The sequence below is a fragment of the Rutidosis leptorrhynchoides genome, chromosome 10 (assembly GCF_046630445.1).
Source record: "Rutidosis leptorrhynchoides isolate AG116_Rl617_1_P2 chromosome 10, CSIRO_AGI_Rlap_v1, whole genome shotgun sequence".
NCBI classification, from domain to species: domain Eukaryota; kingdom Viridiplantae; phylum Streptophyta; class Magnoliopsida; order Asterales; family Asteraceae; genus Rutidosis; species Rutidosis leptorrhynchoides.
Window position 1 is genome coordinate 89,715,088 of NC_092342.1, and position 8,708 is coordinate 89,723,795.

Sequence of the window (8,708 nt, forward strand, 5' to 3'; positions counted from 1 at the left end):
GGATTAAGTATTAGTTAGTCACCGATTAATGTTGATCACCAATTAAGCACTCACATGCTTTACTTTATGTACAACAAGATTGCTTTTGGAGCAATGAAAGCACTTCAAATAGTTACGAGTCTCCTTCATGTACTTAAAGCTCACCCCCATGATGCGCTTTCACTTGTATAAATACTAAATGGTTGTGGGTCCCACAGAAATAGTATGTACAATTTTTGAATAGATGACACTAAAATTTATTAATTCACATTGACATAAACATTTTTTTTTTCTAAGATAACGATTACTATTAAAAAGAAGTCTTCGTCAATAAATGAAGGATCTCTAACCGCTACAAGCTAACGAACATAAACGACGAAGGGGCTCGGAAAAAATAAACCAACTAGACCAACATAAATACGAGCTAACTCGAACGGAGCCCATCGTAACCAAACAACAATAATAAACAAATCAACCTAAATAAAGGCGAACAAAAAATACAAGAATAAATAACACAAAATACAATCGCATTCAAAACGAGTTAACGGTCTGCTAATCCTTGAAAGAATCTCATCCACTTGTCATCTGACTTGACATAATCATTTGTTCATAAGATTATATGAGGAATTTTAACTCCAACCCCTCCTCTCAAAATTTGAGTCCGTTTGCGTGTCAAACACACCCAGACGAAAAATGTAGAGATGCAAAATTTTAGGAAAACGATGACAAAGCGCCACCCAATCGGCATTATCTAACTATAACCACAAGGAGCATAATAATCAACGTAAGACGTCTTATAATTGGACTACAGTTGTATACAAAGTGGCATATAATAGAAGACAAAGAGTGGCCACTTTTAGTAATTGCCTACTTCTCTCATAAGTGAAGCTTCTTTAGCTTAGTTAATGCCACTACATGTGTATATGTTTGTGCTTACCATTAGGCAACAAGATTCTTTAATTGATAACTACTCAATAAATAATTATACTTTATGCAATCCAAGTTGTACATTGATTCGAATCTGGAAATCACACCCAAAAAGAAAACAACCACTATTACTATTGTTAGTTCTAAGCAAGTTTGTTAGTGTCATTTGATCACTCATATATCACATAGGTTGTTGAAAGCTTTGACGAGCCCAACACACCCACTATAGAGGACCTAGGTTATACTCACTCACTACACCAACACTTTGACGTTGGTTAGCCTTTAATTTTATAAATCTTTAGTGCACAATAATACTTAGGCGACAGTGTCGACCATATATCATTCAGGTGGTATAACCGACCATATATCACTTAGGCGGCAGAGCCGACCATATAATGAAAATAACACAAGTGCACTAAGAACTTAAACACGAACTAAGGCTTAACCGGGAAACTTAACAAATAACACTTTTATTAATACAAAATACAATTACAATATTACTTACTAATAAGTTTTCTCTTCTCTAACTCACAGTCTTCTTACTTCCTCAACTTTCACACCTTACACAAATGAACCCACCCAGTGGTGGATCCAGAAAAAAATTTCACCGGGGGCAAAAAAAAAATTTAAAACGTAAGGATTTTTTTTCCACAAAAAATAGAGGTTTTGGGGCAAAATATAGAGTTTTTTGAACAAAATTAAGAGGCTTTTGAGCAAAATACCAAGGTTTTAGGGCAAAATATGAAAGTTTTGGGGCAAAATATAAAGGGTTTGGGGCAAAAAAAAAAAATTCCACCTGGGGCAAAATCGAAAAACCGAAAAAATTTACACTAAAATTTCAAAATTGTCGGGGGCGGCTGACCCCACTTGACCCCCCCTCCCTCCGCCCCTGAACCCACCACCTATATTTATACTACTCCATGGAAGTTTCTAGAAACTAGATATTTCCATTGATATATAAATATCTATATATTTTTATACATATAAATATCTAGATATTTCTTACACATAAATATCTAGATTTTTCTTTACATTTTAATATCTAAATATTTTTCATATACATATAGGGGTGTTCATCGGTTTGGTTTTCGGTTTGTTCGGTTTATTCGGTTCGGTGTATTCGGTTTTGAAATTTTTTTAGGCAAAACCGAAAACCGAACCGAAAACCGAATTCAAAGTTAAAACCGAACCAAACCGAAAACCGAAAACCGAATTCAAATTCGGATTCGGTTCGGTTAAAACCGAATATTATGAAAAAACTGAGAACTTTGGTAGTTTAATTGTGGTGTTACGGATGTCTTAGTTATTTATATCCTAAAACAATGACGTATTATTAAATTATCAAGAATTCGATGATTTATTAATATTTATAGCTTAATTATGACGTTTACTGCTTCTGTTATTAAGAATAAGAACATAATAATTTAAGTAACATAATTATAATGTGAGCTACCAAATTTTCATATGGGTGAGAATATATTTTATTGATTGGATCCCAAATTATAATGACACTAAAACATAAATGTACAAATTAAATATATAAAAATTTTGAATTCGGTTTTGAAATCGGTTTTCGGTTAAACCGAATTCAGAATTTTCAAAACCGAAAACCGAACCGAAAACCGAATTCAAATTCGGTTTCGGTTTGACGCGATCCGAAAACCGTTTATCAAATTCGGTTTGGTTTTTTTCCGGTTTGGTTTCGGTTTGGTTTTCGGGTTCCACGGTTTCAAACCAAATACTGACCACCCCTATATACATATTAATATCTAGATATTTTACCCATATACATTTACTAATTCCATATTATTCTAAATTTGCATTGTATTTTAACACTCTCTCTCTCAATGCAAATTTTCTTCCAACGATGTCTTGCAGACCATTCCAAGTGCTTCTCTGAATTTTGTAAACTTCGGTTTACTTAGGCTCTTGGTGAATATATCTGCAACCTGTTCATCTGTCTTTGTTGGCATCATCTTGATCTCCCCTTCAAGGACCTTCTCACGAACATAGAGATAGTGCACTTCTATTTGTTTTGTTCTTGCATGGAAGACTGGATTCTCTGCTAATCGAATAGCTGATAGATTATCGCAAAAAAGTTTTACTTGATAATCTGTTGACTGATGAAGATCTTCCATTAGTTGCTTCAACCAAGTAATTTCTTGTGTTGCTGATGCTGCCGATCAATATTCTGCTTCAGTGCTTGATAAGGATACAGTTGGTTGTCTCTTGCTGCACCATGATATTACTCCCGATCCAAGACTAAACATGTATCCAGTTGTTGACCGTCGTGTATCATAGTCTCCAGCGTAATCGGCGTCACAATATCCAGTCACGTGACATTCTTTTGTTTTTCTTTTGTATAAAATACCAAAGTTAATAGTGCCTTTAATATACCTTAAGATGCGTCGTACAACATCAAGGTGAGACTTTTTCGGATTGCTCATGTATCGACTAACCACTCCAACTGCATAAGATATGTCTGGCCGGCTTAGTGTGAGATAAATAAGACTTCCGACCAACTTTCGATACATGGTAACATCTTGAAGACTTTTTCCTTCATCTGCTCGTAGTTTTGTATTCGGATCCATCGGAGTTGAGATAGGTTTGCAATTAAGCATTCCATACTTTTGTAAAAGATCTCGCGCATATTTCTGTTGTCCTAGAAATAATCCTTCTCTTTTCTGCTTTATTTCGAGTCCAAGAAAATGTTTGAGTTCTCCAAGCTCCTTCATATGAAATTTGATAAACAGATTCTCTCTCGTTCTTTGGATCTCCACATAGTGATCTCCCGTGATGATTAAGTCATCCACATATACTAGCACTATGGCTAGTTTTTCTTGATCTTGTGTGACACCGCTATTTTTTTTATAATAAATACGTGGCGGAAGCATAATATTAATTAAATACGATATCGACATTTGTACAAACTGATGTCACGTGTCATTAAAACAATTTACATATTAACAGGAAGAGACGTAAATACAATCTGTTTTCAAAAGTACACGGTTCATATTCTAAAAGACCACATCAGAGTTAATCCTGTCAAACATAACATCATCATGCCCGTCTTCTCTCAAAAGCACTATCTACAAAAGCTAACAACCTGCAGGGAGGAGATGGAGGGGAATTAGCACGAAGCTAAGTGAGTACGATTAACTACAGGTCATAGAATACATAAGTGTTATACTAATCATGTCACAATAGTCTAACACACAAACATCACCCAAGTGCCGTCTACAGAGACTCTGGCTCGGCCAAACCATTAACCACCAGCTGATCGGGCTGGGGCTTACCAGAAGTTCCTCCACCACCGTATGTATATACATAATCCACACGCGACGGACGCGTCATTCACATATATATACACCACGGCTGTCTAGGCCACCACATGAGGAACCCAACCCGCAGGTTGATCTCTCCTACCGAGGCCACCACACAATAGGGACGCACTGGGCTCTAGCAGACAAGCATCAACTAACATGCAGTCATCACAACAACTAACTAACCACAACAATAAGTATATCTAACAAGCATGGCAATCATAATATAACATGCTTCTATATACTATATTCTCCAGTTAGTCCCACTCACCAAATACCAGCAACCAGCTCAGATAATTTACTACTGAGCGGCTTCCTTATCTTTTTCACCTGAACATAAGGCAAATCAAGTTAGTTATTGTCTATTAACACCAAATAACACAATATATAAATTTTTGTCAGAAAAAGTATCCGCTAAAAATTTTTGCTTAACACTTATGCACTTTCAAAAATTACATCAATATCATCAAAATACAAACGGGCAGCATAACGGCCAAAACTCAACACTTAGTAAAAATTTCTACTGCATAGACCATCGGTCGATCGTCAGGGACGGTCGGCCGATCGTCAGGGACGGTCGGCCGATCGTCAGGGACGGTCGGCCGATCGTCACTACACCATCGGCCGATCGACCACACTATCGGCCGATCGTTAAAATTACAACCGTTGGTCGAAGGACTTCCACCGTCTGTAGTGACCCGAACTTTTCCATGTTTATATATATATTAATTGAGATTGATATTTACATGATTAAATGTTTCCAACATGTTAAGCAATCAAACTTGTTAAGACTTGATTAATTGAAATATGTTTCATATAGACAATTGACCACCCAAGTTGACCGGTGATTCACGAACGTTAAAACTTGTAAAAACTATATGATGACATATATATGGATATATATATAGTTAACATGATACTATGATAAGTAAACATATCATTAAGTATATTAACAATGAACTACATATGTAAAAACAAGACTACTAACTTAATGATTTTTAAACGAGACATATATGTAACGATTATCGTTGTAAAGACATTTAATGTATATATATATCATATTAAGAGATATTCATACATGATAATATCATGATAATATAATAATTTAAAATCTCATTTGATATTATAAACATTGGGTTAACAACATTTAACAAGATCGTTAACCTAAAGGCTTCAAAACAACACTTACATGTAACGACTAACGATGACTTAACGACTCAGTTAAAATGTATATACATGTAGTGTTTTAATATGTATTTATACACTTTTGGAAGACTTCAATACACTTATCAAAATACTTCTACTTAACAAAAATGCTTACAATTACATCCTCGTTCAGTTTCATCAACAATTCTACTCGTATGCACCCGTATTCGTACTCGTACAATACACAGCTTTTAGATGTATGTACTATTGGTATATACACTCCAATGATCAGCTCTTAGCAGCCCATGTGAGTCACCTAACACATGTGGGAACCATTGATGTGCAACGAGGTGTATATAAAATAGTTATTATTTTACTAGGAAAATACTATTAAATACGATACAATTTTACACAAGATATTTATTTATTTATAGAATGGATATACTTAAACCTTGCTACAACACTTATAGGCAGTGTACCTAATCGTACAGTAGTGTAGTTTTTAGTAAGTCCGGTTCGTTCCACAGGGAAATCTTTAAACAAAGCTCAACGCTATATTAGTTAACTTTTATAAAAATACAAATATATATATAGGTAATATTATTATTATAAAGGGGGGTTTTTACCGTTTAATGACCGGTTTGTCGATTTTAAAACTTTAGTCGCAGTTAAAACCTAATGTAAAATATAAAATAAATACAAGACTTTAAATTAAAGCGTAAAGTAAATAACGATAATGAAATTGCGAATAATAAAAATGCGATAAAATTAAATTGCGATAATTAAAAAGTACGATAATTAAAAGTGCGATAAAATAAAATAAATAAAAGTGCGATAATTAGAAGTGCAATTAAATATAAAATAAAGGAAATTAAATATGAAATAAAAGAATTATGCTTATTTAAACTTCCGTAATCATGATGTTTGACGTGTTGATTTTAGTTTTATGCCCATGGGTTAATTGTCCTTTGTCCTGGATTATTCAATATGTCCGTCTGGTTTTTGTCCATAACAGTCCATCAGTCATAAATATAAATTGCAAGTGTCCTTGTCAAATTATTATTATACCCGAAGATAAATATTCCAACTAATTGGGGATTCGAATTGTAACAAGGTTTTAATACTTTGTTTAATGAATACACCAGGTTATCGACTGCGTGTAAACCAAGGTTTTACTACTTTGTTAACAATTACACCAATTACCCTTGAATGTAATTTCACCCCTGTTTTAATTATTCTAGTGGATATTAATCCATTCCCGTGTCCGGTTAAATGAACGATTATTCGTACATATAAATACCCCGCCCATCGTGTCCGATCGAGTGTATATGGTAATTTATAGGGACGCCCAATTGTAAATCTTTATATTAACATTAACAAACTTTCATTTAGTTAAACAAATATAAAGCCCATTAATAGCCCATAGTCTAATTTCCACAAGTGTCGTTCTTTTGTCCAAACCCCAATTATGGTACAAAGCCCAATTACCCAATTTTAGTAATTAGCCCAACATCATGATTACTTCGTTTTAAACAAGCATAATAATAACTTAGCTACGAGACATTAATATAAAAAGGTTGAACATAACTTACAATGATTAAAAATAGCGTAGCGTTACACGGACAGAATTTCGACTTACACCCTTACAACATTCGCTAACATACCCTTATTATTAGAATTATAATTAAAATTAAAATATAAATTATAAATATAAATATATTTACGTTGAAGAGGAAGAGAAAAAGGATGTTAAATTCGATCAGAATTCGGTTGGCTTTATAGCCAGAAGTGAAATTTGGGGCTCCGCGACTCGCGGCAAAAAGCCCTTCAAACTCCGCGAGTCGCGGAGAGGTATTTTCAATTCACACCCTTGGAGTTTCTGGCTGCCGACAGTTTTTAATATATATATATAATATATATATAATTAATATAATTAATTATATATTATATTATATTTATATACATAGTTAACTTGTAATTTTTAGTCCGTTGCGTCGAGCGTTAAGAGTTGACTCTAGTCCCGGTTCCGGATTTTTGAACGTCCTCGCGTACAATTTAATATCTTGTACTTTGCGTTTTGAATCTTGTACTCTTGTGATTTCGAGACGTTTCTTATCAATAATTGGAACCTTTTTGATTGTCTTTTGTTCTTTTGAGCTTTTTGGTCGTTTGCGTCTTCAATTCGTCGAATCTGTCTTTTGTCTTCACCTTTTATTATTTAAACGAATATCACTTGTAAATAGAACAATTGCAACTAAAAGCTTGTCTTTCTTGAGGAATAATGCTATGAAATATATGTTCGTTTTTAGCATTATCAAATATTCCCACACTTGAGCGTTGCTTGTCCTCAAGCAATATTGTCTTGAAATACTAGAATCACTTCTTTATTCTTCACACTTTGTACATCAGTGATTTCTATATGGCGGTATAAACAATGGTAGTAACGATATGGTTTACAGTCCCACATGACTATAAAAATTTAGATCCATTAAGGAAATTGGATCTTTATGAAAACATTTGATCTTTTGAAATCTAGTTTTTACCCTAGATAAGTTTTTCGGGATAACCCTTTACCGGTGTTTGCAAAATATTTTTGTGGGTTTGGTGGGTTTCAGATTTGAAAATTTTAGCTCAAAACTTGCGGTTTTGTGTCACCCACTTGCTAACCTTGTATTTGGAAAGCAACACGTCCAGTTTACTTGTTCCGTATATTACCTTTCGGCAAACTACCGTCCGGTTGTAAAGGAAAGCGTTGAACAAGCAACTGTTAAGGCAATGTCCCGTGACATGCTTTTGATTATGGTCTATAACGTGTCGGACGCAATTACTATCCTTGGTAGGAGCAATAGTAAAGCTCACCCTTATAATTTGTCGGTCTGGCACAAGGTCCTGTCTTTGACCATGTTATGCAACCACCGTTCTTACGGTTGACACCCGATTTAGTTCAGGTGACCTAATGAATTCCAGGTGAATTCCTAGGATTTTACGTTCAATGGTAATGAACGCATTGAAAATAGGGTTTTCAGAAAACAAATCGGTTTATAATTTTGATCAAAATATTTTCTCGTTCAAGCTCGAGTTTAGATATCATTGAATTCCATGAGTTTGTAATTCTCAATCTTTAAGGTCAATCTCTAGGATTGAGTAATATCAGTCTTAAAAGCTGATTTTTAATCTTTAAGGAGATTATCCTTTCTGGGGATCTGATTCATTAGTCTTATCCAGCTAATTTGCACGGTGCCTCCCCATTGTACGAGATAAATCCTTCTCATGGTGAGGATAAATCTGACCACTTGGCGACCCTGTTTGATGCTGAGGTCCGTGGATTTCCTG